The following is a 22,535-nucleotide window of genomic DNA, read 5'->3' as shown; positions in this document are numbered from 1 at the left end:
CAAGTGAACAACACTTTCACACTTAATCACTAACAATGTTGAGCATCTTTTTATGTGAATCTCTTTTTACATGATTATTTGCCATCTGTACATCATCTCTGGTGAAAGTTTTTCAAATCTTTTGACCCCCTCCCTTTTTAAACTGGGTCATTTGTTTCCTTATTGCTGAGTTTTGGAAAGTTACTTATATACTCCGGCTACAAGTCCTTGATTAGCTACATGTTCTGCAAGTATTTTCTCTCAGTGTATAGCTAGTCTTTTTATTTTCTTAAATGTCTTTCAAAGAAAAGAAGGTTTTAATTGTGATGAAGTCCAATTTATCGTTTGTTTGGTTTTTTTTTTTTCATTTTTTTATTTGTGCTTTTGTATCATATCCAAAAAGTCTTTGACTAATCCAAGGTCACAAAGATATTTTCCTATGTTTTGTTCTAGAACATTTATTGTTTTACATTGAACATTCAGATCTATGAAACATTTTGAGTTCATGTTTATATATGGTTCAAGGAATAGTCAAGGTTCCTTTTTTTTTTTTTTTTGGCATATCAATGTCCAACTGTTCCAGCATCATTTTTCAGCTCCCTGACTCCATTTGCTCCATTGGCTCTCTATGAACAGTTTATTTCATCTTTTTATTACATCTTTCAAAAATTGTATTTCATACTTGCATTGGCCAAGAACTGAGTTTTGAACTTTAGTAATAAAATACTCAAATGACTTAGGAAGGAAGCAAGGGAGGGAGGGAAGGAAATAAAAGCAAGACAAACAAACTCAAGTGAACATCTCTGGGCTGCTGGCCCTGGCTTGCCTTCTGGCTGAGGGGAGCACCGGCCTCACACACAGCCCAGGAAAGGTCTGAGCCTGGGGTCCCAGCTGGGGAAGCATAGTTAGGTGCCTGTCTCAGGAAAGGGGGCCAGGACAGTCTGAGCGGGACTGCAGAAGGCTCTCCTAGAGCAGAGGGTGGGCTTCCCAGGTGGTGCTAGTGGTAAAGAGCTCATCTGCCAATGCAAGAGGCATAAGAGATGCGGGTTTGATCCCTGCATCGGGAAGATCCCCTGAAGTAGGGCATAGCAACCACTCCAGTATTCTTGTCTGGAGACCCCCATGAACAGAGGAGTCTGATGGGCTACAATCCATAGGGTTGCAAAGTGTCAGACATGACTGAAATGTCTTAGCATGCATGCACACAGGGCAGAGGGTATCAAAAGAGAAAAGAAAGCTCTGATTGGAGTCTCGATGCTGTGGAACCAATCTCTCTTCTTCCAATTATATTCAGATTTGAGTCACTGTTTTTAGTGTAAAATACCAAAAGCCCCCACAACTGAATAGGTAATCTCTTATCCCTGCTGAGACGTTAGTAAATGTCAACAAGCCCAGTGTAGATTTGGCAGCCTAGTAAAAAGTGTGGGCAGAAAGTTTTCCTCCTCCTCTTCCTCCTTCCATCTGAAAGGTAAGAGAAAGGAACAATTAGTCAAACCATCCAAATAAATTCTTCTAGCTTCAGCTACCAAAAATTGTGTGGCCATGCTCGGTGGCTGGCTACAAGATACAGAGATGTGGTAAGTGAGCCACTGGCTAGGCTTCCATTCAGCATTGCAGGTGGAAGTCTGTTTTGTATTGCTTTCTTGTTGCTATCTTTGCATCCTAGAAGAGGCAGCATATGTGAGACACATCTGTCTTGTGCACTATCTTTCTCATTGTTGTTGTCCTCAAGTTAAAATCACAGAAAGTATTGATATGATGAGATATTTGTGTGTTTCTAATATATTGGTAATGTGCATCAACATTCTTAATACATTTGAATTCACATGTTCCAGTGTGCTCAGCTCAGTGCGGCGATGTCTTCATTAATCGCTTGGTTTAGTAGCTTCAAGCAGACCTAGCTTCGGGTTGAATTAGTACCACACCAACCAATTGGAAGTTTGAGAACAGGTTCAGTGAAGATGGCCTACAGTTGATTCTCCTATATTTGTCAATACAGAACCTGCAAATACAGAAGACCTGACTGTACCATTTTATATAAGGAACTTGAGCATCCACAGATTCTGTGGATTTGTGGGGTCCTGGAACCAGGCCCGCACGAATACCAGTGGACAACCGTGTATAAGAAACTGAAATAATGGCTAAAGTGATTCAATAAATTGCTAATTTCCAATGCTTTCACAGGACTTTACTCATATCGTATTGTACTTAGCTGTACTCATGCCTTTTCCTCCAAGTTCCATAAGCCTCTTTGGTACTAATTCTATCTAGTTCATCCATACATCATCAATACATCTCACTCATTAGAAAAGTGGCTAATTCAGAACATATGTTTGACAAAATATCTATTGATTTTGATTGAAAATTGTGTAATTTAGTGAAGACATAGAAGACATTTTGTCATAGCGGTGGATATCACAAAGCCTGAAGAACAGATACTGTTGATTTTGATGTCATAAACAGGCTGGAATTCAACCTGCTTTCAGCAATTTGGAGTGTCAGGCTATTAAAAACCACAAAGAAATTAACAGAAATACAGGCAAAAACCACTTTAAAAGTTATTTTTAACTGAGTTTTCATAAATATAAGATGGCTATCTGGCTTGATAGTGGCCATTTAAGTAAAAAAGATCTAGTAGTTTTCAATGGCCATGAACTCAATACCAGTGTGATGTGGCAGCTTACAATGCTAATGCAATTTAAATGACAAGTAAGTAGTATATCCATTATATTCCCTGCTGGTCATGCCACATATAGAATGAAACATGCAGTTTCCAGTACTACATTCCAAGGGGAAAATTTGCAATTAGAACATGAGCAGTAAGGTGGCAATAGATGACGGTTAACCCATGATATGTATACGACTGAATAACTTTTGACTCACTGAATTTAATGAGTGAGAAGGGGCCCTGTCGTTTGCAATGTAGCTAAGAAAATGTTTTTTTTGTGGGTTCAGATTGAGCTGTCTCTAGAAGCTGGTTTTTGCTCTTGGGAGACATGTGGGCATAATCTAATAGAACTCTGTTAGAAGTAGTGAGGATTACGGGGTTGAAGAAGCAAAGCCCCTTGAATGTTATACTTCCTGGTACTTTTCCACCTGGAATCTGTAAAATGCAGTCTTTAGTCACTGTTTCCTCCTGCACAGATGCTGTGGTTCTCCTTCTGCCTCAGTTTAGAGCCTCAAACTGCCCAATCTCACTCCGGGGCCATATAGCCTAGAGGGGTTCTGTTGGCACTGGCTATTGACACAGGGAGACTTCCCAGGTGGCGCTAGTGATAAAGAACCTGCCTGCCAATGTAGGAGTTGTAAGAGATGTAGGTTCTATCCCTGAGTTGGGAAGATCCTTCAGAGGAGGGCATGGCACTCCAGTATTCTTGCCTGGAGAATCCCACGGACAGAGGAACCTGGTGAGCTACCGTCCATAGCGTTGAAAAGAGTTGTACACGACTAAAGCGACTGAGCACAGCACAGCACACTGACTTGGTGAATTCTTAGAAAATATAAAGCAGCAATATGAACATCCACAGTCAGCTGCCATAGTGCGTGCTCCTGCTCTGGGTACTCCTGTTGCCCTCTTATCCCTGCAGCCCCTCCCCACCATCTTCTGGGTGATGTCCGGCAGTAGCATCTTCCTGCCTGTCTCACCCTTGTGCACTGACTCCTGGCTCCCTCAGACTTCTGCTTCCTCTGTGCTCTCCGCTGTTGCCCTTTGGCGTACTCCACCCACTGGTCCTGGCATACGTCAACCCTTCTTACTGTTTGCTTCTCATCTTTTCCAGCATTTACTTTTTCAGATTCTTAGCTAGTTTGAATGAATGTGACAATTTTTGTTGTTCGGTTGCTCAGCCGTGTCTGACTCTTTGCAACCCCATGGACTGCAGCACAACAGGCTCTCCGAGAGCCTGGTCAAACTCATGTCCATTGAGTCAGTGACACCATCCAACCATCTCATCCTCTGTCGTCCCCTTCTCCTCCTGCCCTCAATCTTTCCCAGCTCAGAGTCTTTTCTAATGAGTCAGTTCTTCGCATATCAGGTGGCCAAAGTATTGGAGCTTCTGCTTCAGCATCAGTCCTTCCAATAAATATTAAGAGTTGATTTCTTTTAGGATGGGCTGGTTGGATCTCCTTGCAGTCCAAGGGACTCTCAAGAGTCTTCTCCAACACCACAGTTCAAATTTTATGAGAGTGCACTAAGATTTAATCTTTTATTTTTTTAAGTGGCTTTCTCCTCCTGCCTCATAGCACAAGGGTTAAATGCATAATCTCTGGAGTCAGACATGTAGGTTCAAATCCTGGTCGTGCCACTAAGAGATGGTATTAACTTGGAAAAGTTCTTAATATCACTGAGCATTAGCTTCTTGATCTATAAAATGGAAATCAAAACTATCTACTGCATAATAACAAACTTAGAGTTACCAGGGGGAAAGTGGGGTGCGGGGAAGGATAAATTGAGAGTTTAGGATTGGCATATACACACTGCTGCTGCTGCTGCTGCTGCTAAGTTGCTTCAGTTGTGTCCGAGTCTGTGTGACCCCATAGACGGCAGCCCACCAGGTTCCTCTGTCCCTGGGATTCTCCAGGCAAGAACACTGGAGTGGGTTGCCACTACCTTCTCCACATATACACACTACTATATATAAAATAGAAAACTAATAGGGAACTACTGTAAAATTCAGGGAATTCTTCTCAGTACTCTGTAATGATCTAGATGAGAAAAGAATCTAAAAAAGAGTAAATACATATATATGTATAACTGATTCACTTTGCTGTACAACAAAAACTAACACAACTTTGTAAATTGACTATCCTCCAAAAAATTTTTTAAAAATACTAGTGCATAGACTCAATGAGATAATGTAAGTAAAGGTCTGACAAGGTATCTGGCATATAGTAAACCCCAAAAATGAAAGTTATTATCACATATCATGTATAACTGTATGCCATATAGCTTTATATATCTAGCTACTGTAACAGAATTATTTTAAAAAGGCCCCTTTAATACCCTCCTCAAATTTCTCCAGTTCAGCATTTGTTGATGTTTATTGGAGGAGACTGAATACCAAATTGTGGAGAAATTTTGAATTTAGTTGAGTGGAATATTTACAGTTAACATATGGTACTGGCTTTAGCTTAGGAATCAAAAATTAAATTTTCTTTTTCTTTTTTCACGTTACTTTATCCTCGAAGCAGAGTGGGCCAACTGCCCATAATATCTGGGTAAGAAAACCAAGTTCAATGAAAATTTATTCACTCTTGGACTTTTGAATTATTTGAGTTAGTAAATCAATATTAACTTGCATCCTATCCTCACAGGCATGAATTAAATTAGTTCAAGGTTTTTTTCCAAAGGAGCCAAGCCTCATAATTTTATCTGGTCATTACCTTGACTATTATGGTTTTTAAATGTTGGGTCACAGACATTGCTAGTGCAAAGAAATTCCTTTTGGGAATTCAGAAACCTATCTGTTTGTTCCTTTTAATATTGGTATGTCCTAGCCAATGACTCTTTAAATAATATTATTGCTCAGTACTTTTCCTTATTAAAAAGCGTCTGGATCTCAGACCAGCTAAAATCAGGAAAACACGAGGAAGAGAAATCAAAGCTGTCCCCAGTGAGAATAGCAAGAAAATGAAATCGAAGCTGAGTAAAGAAAGAGGTGGAGGAGAGAAAACAAAGAGACTGTCCCTTTAGAGCCATCAGGGATGCAATGTCTGCTCTGATCTCCTAGGAGCCTCAGAGGAGGGGAAGCCGCTTAGACTGACGACCTGTTCCCCATGGCTCAGTAGGAAAGGAAAAGGGATGCTTCCAGTTGCAGGGCACCAAACAAATACAAATCCTAGTCTTGAGGGGGCATGTGAAGAACTCCTTGTCCTTAAGAAAAATTTCCACAAAGACCCTTTATATTCAACAGAGGAATGACTAAGCCCCAGACACCAGGAGGGCTGGCAGGTGGCACTCCCCTGAGCGGTGCCTTGAAGGAAATGGTGTGTGGAGCCCAAGGTGGTTAGGTTTTGTTTCATCACTTCAGAAATCAGAGAAAATGGATTTCTTCCATAAGAGAGCATTTAACCAGCTGCTAGAGTACACATTCATCCCATCACCTCACTGTGCTCCTGCCCCATTTACACTAAGCCTCTCTGTACCAGGGAGGTCCATGGAGCTTCTGCTTGTGACCGACTCTGGTTGGAGAGCGAGCGCCAGAGGAGAGGGAAGAGATGAGGATTGTGGCCCCTTTGCCCCAGCTGGTGTCTTAGCCCCAGTCAGGGGGTGGGGGTTGGGAGGGGAATGGCAACTAGAAACTTAGGGAATGTTTTCAAAACAATTCTGGCTGAGGAATGAGTGCCACATACTGACAGAATTATTGTTATGACAGAATTTGTAACATGCTGAGTGAGGGTGGAAGCCAGAGCTGGACGCATAGAAAGAACTCCGGATGTAATCAGATCTCCTTAAGGGCCCAGTGACCAAGTGCTGTACAGAAATAGAGGAAGTGCATTTCTCCCTCTCCTCTGCATAAAATCCACACCCACACCCTAAGAATATGACACCTTTGGCATGAACACTTACATTCTCACCTCAGACAGTGGCACTTGGCAGGGTGCCAGAGTCCAGCTCCGGCAGCCAGGGAATCGCCCTGAAGGGATGAACGGGGTCGGCGAATGATGCAGCCTCTCACTCATTTGGACTGCATGTCGGCGGAGAAAATGATGCAGTCTCTCACTCAAAGCACTGGGATGCATGTTTATTTTAAGCATCAGGTTTTCTTTTATACTTTTTCAAAAGCATTAGGTCAGAGGTATGACATCTTCAGTTTCCCCTCACCCATATTTACTGTCTCCATAAATCATTGTTGTCCTTCAGAGTTCCCTCTTAAGTGTCCTTGTGATAACATTGTAACTCAAGTTTGTCTCTGGGCTGTATATCACATTCGTCAGTTTATTTCTTATCTTTCTAAATCCTGTTATCCCCTAGTAACTTAAGATCATCATCTCCTAAAAAGGCTTTTAGCTATTGCTGCTGCTGCGTCGCTTCAGTCGTGTCCGACTCTGTGCAACCCCATAGATGGCAGCCCACCAGGCTCCCCCGTCCCTAGGATTCTCCAGGCAAGAACACTGGAGTGGGTTGCCATTTCCTTCTCCAATGCGTGAAAGTGAAAAGTGAAAGTGAAGTCGCTCAGTCGTGTGTGACTCTTCGTGACCCCATGGACTGCAGCCTACCAGGCTCTTCTGTCCATGGGATTTTCCAGGCAAGAGTACTGGAGTGGGGTGCCATTGCCTTCTCCCTATCACATGAGAAATGGGTAAATAAAATGTGGTAGAGTCACATAATGGCAATCTACCTAACAATTACAAAGGATGAACTGCTTCTACATTTAGCAACATGCATAGATCTCAAAAATATAGCTAAAGCAAAGAAAGAAAACCGCAGAATGAGTCAATATATCATCTGCATAAAACACAATATATTCAATGAATTCACATGTAAAAGTCTTAAAGTTAAGATGGATGTACAACAGACATTACAGCAATTAAGATGGGATGGGGGAATGGTAGTTGAATGACTACCATTATTTGCATTAGTATCTCTAAAATACCTAGTTTCCATAAGCTATAGTAAAATATGCCAACACTACAACATACCTTAAACTTTTAGCTTCTAACTATTCTTAATTATTCCTAACCTCTAAACTGAGCAAACTTGTTTTGCCATAAACATTTCCCTTACAAGCAGGTTTCAGATAACAATGTTTCCCATGGCCTCAGGCTGCAGCCTATGTGCTCATCCTGGAACATTCTTTGTGAAGACCCTTGAACAAATGTCAATAGTTAACTTTATGGATTATAACATTCTTTTCAGCCAACTCAACCAGAGGAAGGAAAGGACAAGTCAGAAACAAGACCTAACTCCTTCATCCCGGGACCATGCCTGCGGGATGAGGAGAGGGGGTTGGGGCCGTGCCTCCATTTTGTCAGTAATGCCTAATGCGGCTCCCGACAGCAGGGGTAGATGGTCAAATGGCAGAAAGGCAAAGACATTGTAAGGACCCCATGGGGCCTTCCCAGGACAGGCCTTCCTGCATATCTACTGCTTTAATTCCTCTCTAAAGTACCTGGCTAATAGTATTTGATGCACGTTTCCTGAAATGTTTTACAGATGAAAGGTATTAACTACTTGATGACCATAAGCACATTGCCCCAGGCCTCCTGGAGCCTAAGGACAATAATGTTAACCCTGGTGACACCACCCTGTTACCTCACCATCAGTCAGAAAACCCTGAACAATCTGAGCACATATCCTGTGATCCTTGCCCACCAAACTTGCTTTTAAAAAGTGTTTTGCCGGAACCCTTGGGGAGCTCAGGGTTTTTTTAGGACATGAGCCACCCATCTCCTTGTATGGTCCTGCAATAAATCTTTCTCTGCTCCAAACTCTGACATTTCAATTTGTTTGACCTCCCTGTGCATCAGGCACATGAACTAGCGCCAACTATATGAGTAAGTGCAGCCAACGGAAGGCTGCGTGGTAGATGCCATGCCATAGGGTAACTGTTTCTGACAGGTGGGTCTGTAGGCAAATGTGAAGCACATCTTTGGGGGTCCCCAGAATAAACAGGGGCAATTTGAGAAAGGGGATGCTAGATTTCTATTTGAGAAGATGGAGTGCTGCCACAGGAAATTCTGTAGACTGATGAGGTCAAATTAGATCAGGAGTATGACAAGGCTCTGTATTGTCACCCTGCTTATTTAACTTGTATGCAGAGTACATCACGTGACCTGCCGGGCTGGATGAATTACAAGCTGGAACCAAGATTGCTGTGAGAAATATCAACAACCTCAGATATGCAGATGATATCACCTTTATGGCATAAAACAAAGAGAACCTCTTGATGAAGAGGCGAGTGAAAAGGCTGGCTTAAAACTAAACATTCAGAAAACCAAGATCATGGCATCTAGTCCCATTTTTTCATGGCAAATAGATGGGGGAAAAGTGGAAACAGTAGCACATTTTATTTTCTTGGGCTCCAAAATCTCTGCAGGTAGTAACCGCAGCCATGAAATTAAAAGACACTTGCTCCTTGGAAGAAAAGCTATGACCAACCTAGACGGCATATTAAAAAGCAGAGACATCACTTTGCCAACAAAGGTCTGTATAGTCAAAACTATCGTTTTTCCAGTAGTCATGTACAGATGTGACAATTGGACCATAAAGAAAGCTGAGTGCTGAAGAATTGATGCTTTCAAATTGTAGTGCTGAAAAAGACTCTTGAGAGTCCCTTGGACTTGAAGGAGATCAAAGCAATTAGTCCTAAAGGAAATCAACCCTGAATATTCATCGGAAGAACTGATGCTTAAGCTGAAGCTCTAATACTTTGGCCACCTGATGTGAAGAGCTGACTCATTGGAAAAGACCCTGATGTTGTGAAAGGTTAAAGGCAGGAAGAAAAGGGGTTGACAGAGAATGAGATGGTTGGATAGTGTCACCAACTCAATGGACATGAATTTGAACAAATGCAGTGAGACAATAGAAGACAGAGGAGCCTGGCGTGCCACAGTCCATGGGTTTGCACAGACTCAGATATGACTTAGCAACTGAACAATAACGCTTTCAAATAATGGAATGGCAACAGTCAAATATCCCATAGAGCTCTGCCACCATCTCAAAAAATAAAGGAAAACTTAGAAAAGGGGGAAGGCACCTCAAACACACTCATGAAGTTAATGAAAGATTGACTCTCTTCATGCTGGATGAATGCAAATACCATTGTTTACAAAAGCCCCCAAGGCAATTGCCTCTCATTTTTAATTTTGAAAAGTAAAGAAGGATTAATGATAAAAAGTTGTATCCAGGCAATACAAATTACAAATGGGAACATCACCATAATATGCTTTATGAAGGACTCGCTCAGTTTACCATGATATTGCAACCACAGCTGAGATCCTAATCTCCATCTTCCCTTCTCTGCTTCTCATCTTCTGCATCTCAGAAAGGCTCAGATAGGACCTCTGTGCCAATGTTAGCTAGTCTCAATTAAATGCAGGAAAATTAATATGGAGCTTAAATTGAAATGGCCTCTTCTCAAAATTGAAACAAAGGAACAACAAATCTTATCAGAACATCTGGTGAAGGGCCCATCTAGTTGAAGGATGGATTTTCATAAAGTAGTATTAATAAATGCAAAGTCTGCACTGTTATTCTTAAACTTGAAACCTCAACTAGAGGTTTTGGAATTGATGGACTGTTAGATGAAATAATATTTCTGGTTAACCATTTCTTTTAAAAAGTCAGTACTTTGTCAGTATATTTCTCAATGCTTTACAAGTCAACTGCTCTGCTTGAAGAGTTATAGTTCCATCCCAACATCACAGATGTTATGTTGTTTTTACTACAGACCTTGCAATACTTCTGCTTCATAATCTCAAACCATCACTTCCCATCTTTTTAGCACCAAACATACTGTTTTTATTCATTCATCAGTCTATTTGATAAATATTGACTGAATGCCTACTATGTGCCAAGTACTCTCCTAGAGACTGAGGGCGTAACAGAGAATAAAACAAACATCTCTTCTTTCATGGAAATTAAATTTCAATACAATGTTATATGTATAAGGAATAGGAGCTTGGACTGACAACTTATACACAGACATATCCTTGTTGTTGATTTTTGATTAATCACCGAGGCCAGCTAGCTTAATGTTATTTGATGTTTTCTGGGCTGCCCTCTGTGGGGTCGCACAGAGTCAGACACGACTGAAGTGACTTAGCAGCAGCAGCAGCATGGAGTTTATGTTTCTAGTCTATTTAAGTCATAGTTTCAGGGAGTTGGGTTCTGGTTAGTGAAGATGTTTTCCACTATATTTCTCTTGATTGAGTACAGTGAGATTGAAAAATCATATACAGTAGAAAGAATGCTGGATCTCTAAATTCTTTAAAAACCTGCAATTTTTTTTAACCTCCTTGGTCTAGTTTATTCCCTTTCCTGAAGAAAAAAGTAAAACAACTCAACTTTTTGTCAGCGCGAAACAGAAGACAGACCATCATTACCAACCATCCCAACCCTCCTGTGATCTTGGTCCTGTCACGAGAAACATCCTATAATTTCCCCCCTTCAAAATCAGAACTGAATCCAAGAAGATCCATGCAAAACTGGGTGCTAATAATAGTCCACTCCCACTGACAACGGAAAGGTTGAAGTCTTCACAAATCTTTTCAAAGAACAGTTTGAGGCAATTTTGAAGTTACAAATGGTTCTGTTTCTCTAAGCAGGCATTTTTCAGAGCACTGAGCTCAGTTAGAAATACTAAAACTAAAGAAAACCAGTGAAACTTGAAGCTCCTTCAGAAAAGAGCTGCTGAAATGGCTGAAAGCTTGGGAGATTCCCCCTTCTGAAGAGCTGTTAGAGGCACCGAATTTATTTCTTTGACTTAGTTGAGGAAGAGAAGACTCAAAAATCAAAGGTGCATGGCAGTGAGTCACTATCACCAGTAGATCTAAGTGCTAACAGAGCTAAAGTTACAGTAATACTACGTTGACTACTTTATCCATATTATCTTTTTTAAGAATTTCAAAACTCAGGAAGCAGATGTTATTGCTATTATTCCCACTGCACAGTTGAAGAAAACTGAGGCTTAAGTAACTTGCACACAGCCACATAGCTAGTAATGGATGAGCTGGAACTTGAATCCAAGCTGTGTCTAAGGCCTCAGCTCTTCATCGGTACACTGAGCTTCCTTAAGAGCAGAAATGTTCAGTTGTCCAAAAGGATATGAAAAAATGAGGCCATGTAAATAAATGAGATTTTGATGCTCGTCACTCCAGAGATTGGAAATGAAAATGGAATGTCTATGTCTTATTGGGATGGAAAGCATTCAGGTCTGCCTGAAGCAGTGAAGTTGCTCAGTCGTGTCCGACTCTTTGCAACCCCAAGGACTGGAGCCTACAGGCTCCTCCATCCATGGAATTTTCTAGGCAAGAGTACTAGAGTGGGTTGCCACAAATGCTAATTTAAAATGGCTTTGAGGTCTCTTTCTGGTCATGATTGAAAAGATGGTTTTTACTCATTATACCATTTGGAAAAGCTAACATAAAGAAAATTAAAAATCTGATTGAATAACATATCTGATATCTTGGCAGTGTTAATTACCCAATTAGAAAGTGAGCTCTTCCAAATTAAGGAAAAATGGAGTACCTACAACTACTGTACTCTAAAATTATAGTAGGTAAGTGTTCACGTCTCATTCTGTGTCTGTAAAAAGATGGTCAAAATACACATAGAAAATGTCTGTAATTTGTCTGGTGGTGGGCTTCCTGAATATACTTTGCTTTAGTGCCTAATAGAAGAGACTCTCAAGGAAACGGTATAAACATTTTAAGAAATCTGAGATGACAATGTGTTCATGTTTTCTAAAATTAGGAAACTAGTTATAGGTGAAGAAGTGGAAGATGTGTGTTATGCTGGGATTCGTGACCTCTGGAGGAGAAGATTTCGATCTGGGGTCAGACACAAGACTTGACTACTTGGAGCTTTTTGTGTAGCAAAGTTTTATTAAAGTATAATAGCAATAGGGAAAACTTCTGACCTAGACATCAGAAGGGGACAGAAAGAGTGCCCCCTTGCTAGTTTTTAGAAAGGTGTTTTATGTCTGTTAGAAAGCTATTAGTCAGATAAGAGAGACACCTCAAGGCTGAGGGAGTTTCACCAGGCCCCTCTCCCACAATATGCATTTTTGAGATAGCATAGCATGAGATGTGTCATCCCTTGGCCACAAAACAATTGACAGGAATACTGGTTTGTTGAGCCATTATTAGTCCAAGGTTTGAGAAAAGAAAAAAAGTTAGTCTTAAGTAGAACCATTTTGAAGAAAGGCAAATTCCAAAACAAATACATGGTTTTATTAACATAGCTTAAGAAAAATATTTCCATTGGAAAAACACATTGGTTAGCTCAAGGCAGAACCAGATGTCATCAACACAGAATTAAAAGAAGCCTCTTTTAGTTTTGTGTAGAGAAGGAAAAAACAAATTGTCTGCCACTTGCAGTTTATTTCCTCCTGCCACCTGGGGACCTCTGGTCTTCCTGCCTATTACCCTCTCAGAAGCAAAAGTTAGAACTGGACGTGGAACAATGAACTGGTTCAAAATTGGAAAAGGAGTACATTGAGGCTGTGGATTGTCACCCTGCTTATTTAACTTATATGCAGAGCACATCATGTGAAATGCCAGACTGGATGAAGCACAATCTGGAATCAAGATTGCTGGGAGAAATATCAATAACTTCAGATATGCAGATAACACCACCCTTATGGCAGAAAGCAAAGAGGAACTAAAGAACCTCTTGATGGAGTTGAAAGAGAAGAGTGAAAAAGCTGGCTTAAAACTCAACACTCAGAAAACTAAGATCATGGCATCCGGTCCCATCATTTCATGGCAAATAGATGGGGAAACGATGGAAACAGTTGCAGACTTTATTTTCTTGGGCTCCAAAATCATTACAGATGGTGACTGCAGCCACGAAATTAAAAGACGCTTACTCCTTGGAAGAAAAGTTATGACAAACCTGGACAGCATATTAAAAAGCAGAGACATTACTTTGCCAACAAAAGTCTGTCTAGTCAAATCTATGGTTTTTCCAGTAGTCATGTATGGATGTGAGAGTTGGACCAGAAAGAAGGCTGAGCATCGAATAATTGATGCTTTTGAACTGTAGTGTGGAAAAGACTCTGATAGTCCCTTGAACTGCAAGGAGATCAAACCAGTCAATCCTAAAGGAAATCAGTCCTAAATATTCATTGGAAGGACTGATGCTGCAGCAGAAGCTCCAATACTTTGGCCACCTGATGCAAAGAGCTCACTCCCTAGAAAAGACCCCGCTGCTGGGAAAGACTGAAGGCAGGAGGAGAAGGGGACGACAGAGGACGAGATGGTTGGATGGCATCACCAACTCAATGGACATGAGTCTGAGCAAACTCCAGGAGATGGAGACGGACAGGGAAGCCTGGTGTGCTGCAGTCCATGGGATCGCAAAGAGTCGGACACAACTGAGTGACTGAACAACAACAACAACAAATTATAGGTGATGGAACACTAATTATAGGTGATCCATCAAAAACGGATTTCATGGTCAAAGTAAAGATTCACAAACACAATGAAAATTCATAGTATCCAAGGATGTGGATGGACCTAGAGACTGTCATACAGAGTGAAGTCAGAGAAAAACAAACGTGGGCTTCTTAACATATATATGTGGAATCTGGAAAAATAGTATAGATAATCTTATTTGCAAAGCAGAAATACAGACACAGATGTAGAGAATAAATGTACAGACATCAAGTATTGAAAGTAGGGTTGGGATGAATTGGGAGATTGGGACTGACATATATACACTATTGATGCACTATGTATAAAATAGATAATGAGTGAGAATCTACTGTTTATTAGCTCGAGGAACTCTACTCGGTTTTCTGTGGTGACCTAAATGTGAAGGAAATCCAAAAAGAGGGGATATGTGTATATGTACAACGATTCACTTTGCTGTACAGCAGAAACTAGCACAACATTGTAAGGCAACTATATCCCAATAAAAATTAATTTTAAGAAAAGATTCACAGTGTCATATTAAAGGTTCTGAGAAGTTTAGCAGTAAAGACACTGACTTAACTTGGCTTAACCAAAATTCCCCACATGTTTTGGCTATAGAATCATTTAAAGTTTTTTCAACCTTCCACTGAACCAGTCTTTCATCGAACATATTATAGCAGATTGTTTAAAATTCACACTCTCATGACTTCGGCTGTTTGAAATTACACGGTGCTTTTGTTAACTTGCATTTTCCACTCAGTCATCTTAGAATGTACACCTGGCGAGGACAAGGATTTGTCTGTCTACAGACCCCTCACTGATAAATATTCTTATGTTACAACAACTTTTGATTCCCTAAGCATCCTGGTGACTGTAGGATATCTGATAATGATTCCTAGGATAATGAGGACCCCAGAGGCCACTCTGTGCTGAGACAGGCAGTGAGGATACTGTGAATAGAACAGATGTGGTTCCTTCCAAAGCAGAGCTAATATTTTCATGAGGGAAATGGACTGTCAGATAACTCAACAAACAGTGACAGAGACTATTTTACATTATGAAACTTTAAATTGGTAAATTAGGTCTGTCTCAATCTCATGTGTGTTTTAGTTGGTATGAGTTGTCCCTTGCACGCTTATCCCCTGGACACGTGTAAGAGGCAGGTTTGGGGAAATAGGGTGCTGGAAAACAACCAGCTGGGGGAAAGGGGACTGGATTTATAGCACTTGCAGATTTCTATGATGTAAATACTCCCACCATGTCAGATTTCAAGTTACCAAGGTGACGTTAAGCCACTTCTGGAAATTTAACCATCTGCTCTCATGAGCTGGTGCCTGAGGCTCGAGCACATCACTAATTATAGGTTTCAAGGAAAGTTCAGCAGCATTCTTCTCAGACTTTTGGATTTCCAAAGCAAAAATAAAGAATTTTTGAAAATTAAAGAATGACTAACTTTCCAAAATTTTTTCTCCCTTGTTCATTCACACATTCATTCATTTCTCCCTCCCTCCCTCTTTTCTCCAAGTAAGGATGCCAAAAACAAATAACATTCTACAATCACCTTCATTTCATAAAAGAAAGGATATTTTAACAACAAAAAAGTGAGAATGATTTAACTTCAGAATGTTTAAAATCCTTTATATTAAATGAGCCTTGATCTATGGAAATTTTACTAACTGAATTATTTTTCTAATTTTATCATGAACTAGGGAAATCTTGGTGTATCCATTAGCATGGTTTTTACTACAAGTGACAGAAAACCTGACAGTGACTTAGTAGCTCAGAGTCATTTTCTGACAGATCAAGAGGTCTAGAAGTAAACGGTAGTTTGACTGTGCTGTGATTCTGTTAGGTCCTACTGTTTCCTTAGCTTTTCTTTCCACTCTCTTTAGATTGTAAACTCTTTTCATACTTATAGCCTCATAGTCATAAGATAGCTACTGTACTTCCAAGAAGATACAGTGAAAAGGACAGAAAGCCTTGCGGGTTGAACTGTGTCCTCCAGAATGCTATGATGAAGTCCTAACCCCAGGTATCAATGGATATGACTGTATTTGAAATAGGACCTCTTCTATATAAGGCTCCTTCTCCAAGATCAAGAGATGAAATGGGGGTGTGGGGGCTTCCCTGGTGGCTCAGTGGTAAAGAATCTGCCTGACAATTCAGGAGACATGGGTCCCATGCCTGGCCTGGGGAGATCCCACATGCTGCAGAGCAACTAAGCCTGTGCAACTAAGCAATTCAACTGTGCCATAACTATTGAGCCTGTGCTCTAGGGCCCAGAAACTGCAACTACTGAGCCCAGGGGCCTCAACTACTAAAGTCCACACACCTTAAAGCCCATGTTCCACAGCAAAAGAAGGCACCACAATGAGAAATCCGCACAGTGCAACTAGAAAGTGGCCCTCACTTGCCGCAACTAGAGAAAAGCCTGAGCAGCAATGAATACCCAGCACAGCCAAAATAAATAAATAAAATTATTTTTTAAAAAAAGAAAGAGATGAAATGGACCTACGTAATACACAGAAATAAAACGAGAGACCAGGCAAAATAGGGAAACAGAGGAATACATTTCAAACAAAGGAATAAGATAAAACCTCAGAGAAAGAACTAACTGAAATGGAGATAAGAAACCTACCCAGTATATTAAAGGTAATGATCATCACCGATCTCAGGAGAATGGGTGAACACAGTAAGAATTTTAAAGAAGAGTCAGAATACATTAAAAAGAAGAAGAAGAAGAACAGATCAGAGCTGAAGAATACAATAATTAAAAAAACAAAAAGCACAAGAGGGAATCAAAGTAGATTAGGTTAAACAGAAGAATAGATCAGTGATATAGAAGACATATTAGTGGAAATCAACCAAGCTGAACAGAACAGAAAAAAATAAAAGAAATTTTTAAAAAATAAGAGTACTTGAAGGGACTTCTGGGACAACATCAGGCATACTAACATTTGTATTATGGGGGTCTCAGAAGAAGAGAAACATAAGAGCACATAGAACTTATTTGAAGAAATAATAAGCTGAAACCTTACCTAATCTGGGGGAAAAAACAGACATTGAGGTCCAGGAAGCACAGAGTCTCAAATAAGATGAGCCCAAAAAGGACCATACCAAGACACTTTGTAATTAAAATGTCATATGAAAGATAAACAGAATCTTAAAAGCAGCAAGAGAAAGCAACAAGTTTCATACAAGGGAACTCCCACAAGATTGGACTTCCCAGGTGACACTAGTGGTAAAGAATCTACCTGCCAATGCAGGAGATGTAAGAGACATGAGTTAGATCCCTGGGTTGAGAAGATTGCCTGGAAGAGGGCATGGCAACCTGCTCCAGTATTCTTGCCTGGAGAATCCCCATGGATAGAGGAGCATGGCAGGCTATGGTCCATGGGATTGCAGAGTCGGATATGACTGAAGTGACTTAGCATGCTCTACGAGACCACTGGCTGACTTTTCAGCAGAAACACTGCAAGCCAGAGGGAGAGGAGCTATATATTCAAAGTGATGAAAGAAAAGAACTTAAACCAATCATACTCTACCCAGCAAGGTTATCCCTCAGAATTGAAAGAGAGACAAAGAGTGTTATCAACAAACAAAAACTAAAAGAGTTCAGCACCACTAAACCAGACTTATAAGAAGTATTAAAGGAACTTCTTTAGGCAGAAAAGAAAAGGCCACAATTAGAAATAAGAAAACTGTGAAAGGAAAAGCCTTATTGGTAAAGGCAAACATATAGTAAAGGTCAGCAACTTATAAAGATAGTAGGAAGGTTAAAAAATAGAAGTAGTAAAATTGTCAATACTACAATAAGTTAAAGGATACAGAAAAATTTAAAAATGTAAAGTATGATGTCAAAAATATAAAGCATAATGGAAGGACTAAAAATGTAGAGCTGTTAGGATGTGTTCAGCTTAAGAGATCATCAACTTAAAGGAGATAGCTCTCTGTATATATAGGTTCTTATTCATGAACCTCATGGTAACCACAAATAAAAAAACCTACAAAGATAAACAAAAAATAAAGAACTTCCCTGGTGATGCAGTGGATAGGACTCTAGCTGCCAATGCAGGAGACACAGGTTTGATCCCTGGTCTGGAAACACATCACATGTCACAGAGCAACTAAGCTCATGTGCCACAATTACTGAAGCCTGCATACTCTAGGGCCTGCAAACCACAGCTAATAAGCCCCTGTGCTGCAACTTCTGAAGCTGGCGTACCCTAGAGCTAGCAAGTCGAAACTATTGAGCCCACGTGCAGCAACTACTGAAGCTCGTGAGCTAGAACCCATTCTCTGCAACAAGAGAAACCACTGCAATGAGAAGCCCATGCACTGCAATGAGAGAGTAGCCCCTGCTCTCCGCAACCAAAGAAAGTCTGCAGGCAGCGATGAAGACCAAGAGCAGCCAAAAATAAATATAAATAAATGTAACAGTGTATACATGTCAAATAAATAAATTCTTAAAAAAAATTTCTTTAAAAAAATAATTTCTTAAAAAAAAACAGAACAGAATCCAAATGTAACACTAAAGATAGTTATTAAAAAATAAGGAAAGAGAATAGAGAAGAAAGGAAGAGAAGAACTACCAAAACAACCAAAATGGCCCCCAAATGGCCATAAAAGGCAATAATATATGTATCAATAATTACTTTAAATACAACTGGAGTAAATGCTCCCAAAAGAGAGAGAATGGCTAAAAAAAAAAAATAATAATAATAATAGAGAGAGAGACCTACATATATGCTGCCTATAAGAAACTCACTTCAAATCTAAAGACACACAGATGGAAAGTGAGGAGATGGAGAAAGATATTCCATGTAAATAAAAATGAAAAGAAAGCTGGGGTAGCACTACTTATATCAGACAAAATAGACAAAACAAAGACTGGACAAAGAGAGAAAGAACGTATTGCATAATGATAAAGAGATCAATCCAAAAGAACAAATAACACTTGAAAAAAGATCTGCATCCATGTCCAAAAAAGGATTTAATATCCAGAATATATAAAGAACACATAAAACCCAACAACAAATAAACAAGTATAATTTTTAAATGGACAAAGGATAGACATTTCTCCAAAGGAGACATATAGATGGACAACAAACACATGAAAAGAGGCTCAACATCACTAATTATCAGGGAAATGTAAATCAAAATCACAGTGAGATATCACCTCACACCTGTCAGGATGACTATCATCAAAAAGACAACTAAAAATAGTAAGTATTAATGAAGATGTGTTGAAAGGAAGCCTCACTGTTGGTAGGATGGTAAGTTGGTGCAGCCACCACGGAAAATAGCATGGAGATTCCTCAAAAAATTAAAAATAGAACTACATATGATCCAACATTTTCACATCTGTGTATTCCCTGAGGAAAACAAAACACTAATTCAAATAGATACGTGCACCTGTATGTTCACTGCAGCATTATTTACAATAGCTGAGATATGGAAGCAACCTAAATGTCCATCCACAGAGGAATGGCTAAAGATGATGTCACACATACACACACACACACACACACACTGGAATATTACCCATAAAGAAGAATGAAATTTTGCCAATTGCAACTTCATGGATAAATCTAAAGAATATTATGCCAAGTGAAATAACTCAAAGACAGTCACCATATGATCTCACTCAGATGCGGACTCTAAAAAACAGAACCAAAACAGACTCGTAAAAAAATGATGGTTGCCGGGGATGGGGGATAGCTAAATAGATGAAGGGAATTAAGAAGTACAAACTTCTAGTTATAAAATAAATAAGTCACGGGGATGTACTATATGGCATAGGCAATATCGTCAATGGTACTGTAATAGTGTTTTATGGGAGTAGATGGTTACTAGACTTATTGTGGTGATCATCCATAATGTATTTAAATGAATCACTGTATTGTACCCTGAAACTAACATAATATTGTATTTCAACTCTATTTCAATAAGAGAGAAAGGATGAATTGAAAGAAGAAAAATTTAGGTAAGGGATCCAGGTAAGAAGAGTTGGTAAGTTGATTTAGGTAAGAAAGTTCCAGGTAAGAAGTTAGAAAAGTGAAGGTTAGTGTTCACAGAGACAGACCATGGGAGCATATGCAAAACTAAGAGAGGCATGGAAATTTTAAAGAAAATCAAGTGTCAAGGAACTGGAAATCTCAGGAAGAAAAGACAGGTAAAATGATCAGGTACTAATGAAAATCTCCTATCCCTACTCCAAGGGACTTATTAACCCAGTTACAAAAAGGGAGACAGTAAAGGAGAAAGAGAGAAACAGGGATGTTGTTTTAACTGTAGGCAGCAGTGTATAGAGATGAGATGTATTTTTCATCTTCATTCAGTGGCAGGCTTAAAGAGTTAAATCCAGCCTCAAACAGTAAAATGTTTAAAAATCAATGCCTTAAAATCTATTTTTTCACAGCTAAGACAGAGACTAAACATGCTTAGGAATTCAGTTCTGAGGACCAGAGGTGATGGGGGAGTAGTTTTCTTAGCATTCTATCTCCCAAGCAACCCCCAACTCTAGGCATTCTGGAATTCCTCTTAAACATTAAATCGGCTTCCTTGCAGGCATATCTGGGAATTATAGACTCATCCTGTGGAGGTCAAGTTTTGTAAAGACTGTGGCTTTATGGGTTACATTTCCACTGGCCCCATCTGCCACCTCTTCTACCTGGACCTATGCTCCATCCCACCTTCTCCAAGGATAGGAATTCAGTTGGTCAACTGGATCTACCTGCATCTTTCTTCCTTCTATCTGCATCAAGCTCTTTGACCCACAGATACTTATTTCCACAATTTGCTCCTCACCCTTTGTGTCCCCTCTCTTTCCCAGACATAACATCTTTCACAGCACCAGAGCATTTTGTGGCATTTATTAAATTAAATGTCTGTCTCCCCTTACTAAATAAGGATTTTGGAAGCAGTAGCCATTCTTTAGTGAATTTTGTGTTCCCAGCATCTAAAACAGTTGGGGAATGTATTAAATTTTGGCTGAATAAATAAATTTTTAAAGGTTAATCCCAAGGGAAACAGATCATGTTATAAATTCCTCAGCTGGAACTCTAAGAATCAGTGACGTTCCATGGAAAAGCCTTGTAGGGATAGGAATCCAGAAGGGTGACCACAGATCCTCTTGGTCTATGGAAAAGCATGGGATATACTGTGAGCCATAAGGCAAATATCCTTTGAACTAACCTGATTTATCTTGATAGAATTCTTTGCTTAGGTATTGTGAGCTCCATTTCTAGTGTACAAATTCTGCTTTCCTTAGAAATGGAAAGGAACTTGAGACATTTCTGAGGTAGTTTCAAGACCAAACTGCTTGTGAGAATTAAGGACTTCCTTTTCTAACTGTGTACCAGAAGAGTTGGCAGTTAGAGGAGAGAGTGGCAGAGTGTTGCAGATGTGAACATCGTATGGAAACCCAGCGTCCAAACTTAACATGTGAAACATAAGCGGTAGCCACCCTGTTCCACTGTGGTGCTGAAGTAGGCTGGGGAGGAAGGGATTTGGGGTGAAAGTGAAAAGAAGTGCAGAGGAGCATTGGAAACATACTCATATTACATGTTCTCCCTAAAAAGAGACTTACTGCTGGCAAAATGGAAGTTTTCCTAGACCTGGTTATACAATCGCTGGATTTTAGGTCCCAGATTCATGTTGCTTCTTATTGCAAAATGCCTCCATGTGGCATTTTGTCTGTTTTCATTTCTGCCATTTAATAGGTCATGGTGAACTTTGTCTCCGAGTTTACTTACAAAAGATGTAAGGAGAGCCTCCACTTATCTTAGGACCTTACTCTACTGTTCTTTTTCATGTCTTCTTACATTTTGATCATTCTTCTCTTCTTCCACTTTATTTTTCACGTCATTGGCTTCCTCCTACCTGAGTCAGGAAGTGACCTTATGAGGCTGCCTGAGCAGAAGAGCATATGCTGTCTTCAGACTTTAAGAGATGGGCTGCCACTACTCCATGGGGTGGCTTTGTGTGAACTGAGAGAAGGCAGATGTACCTCTAGTGGCTCAGGACAGACCGATTTCAGGACCAACTCTATTGTTAGGACCATCTCTTGTGCTATGAACAGCCTGCCTAACTGGAAGGTGCAATCCTGTTCAGAAAACAGGAGTCCATAATCTTGCCTAAATAAACCATTAGAGTGACCACTATTCTCATGATGAAAATACTCTTCTTTAAAGTCTTCTTAAGGGATGAATAAACTTGGACACATTTATTTCTTCAATTTTCAGTAGTTTGCAGGTCCTTAAATACTATTCAAGGCTACATGGTGGCTTTCTGCTGCCAGTAGCATCAAATCCAAACAGGCTGATCTAATTTGCTAGACCATCTCCTCTTTGTAGTGCTACATTGTCATCCCACATTTTGCCTTCATTTCAGCAAACACTTAATGACCATGGACTATGAGTCAAACTCTTGAATCCCATCTTTTGTTCCTCTCCAGCTTGGCATTTTCACATAAA

At 40.0% G+C, this 22,535-nt stretch overlaps 1 long non-coding RNA gene across 1 annotated transcript in view; it reads right to left on the bottom strand.

Annotated features, from left to right (window-relative positions):
• Positions 1-332: 332 nt before the first annotated feature.
• LOC145503885 (uncharacterized) overlaps positions 333-22,535 on the bottom strand; it is a 35,935-nt gene continuing 13,732 nt past the window's right edge. The window contains exon 2 of the long non-coding RNA XR_014051868.1: positions 333-1,440. This is a non-coding gene — a long non-coding RNA (uncharacterized LOC145503885). The remainder of the gene's footprint in view (positions 1,441-22,535) is intronic.

This window comes from Giraffa tippelskirchi, chromosome 4 (genome assembly GCF_054371585.1).
Source record: "Giraffa tippelskirchi isolate mGirTip1 chromosome 4, T2T-mGirTip1v1.2.pri, whole genome shotgun sequence".
NCBI classification, from domain to species: Eukaryota; Metazoa; Chordata; class Mammalia; order Artiodactyla; family Giraffidae; genus Giraffa; species Giraffa tippelskirchi.
Note: the sequence above shows the minus strand (reverse complement) of the source record. Positions and strands in the feature narration are given on the sequence as shown.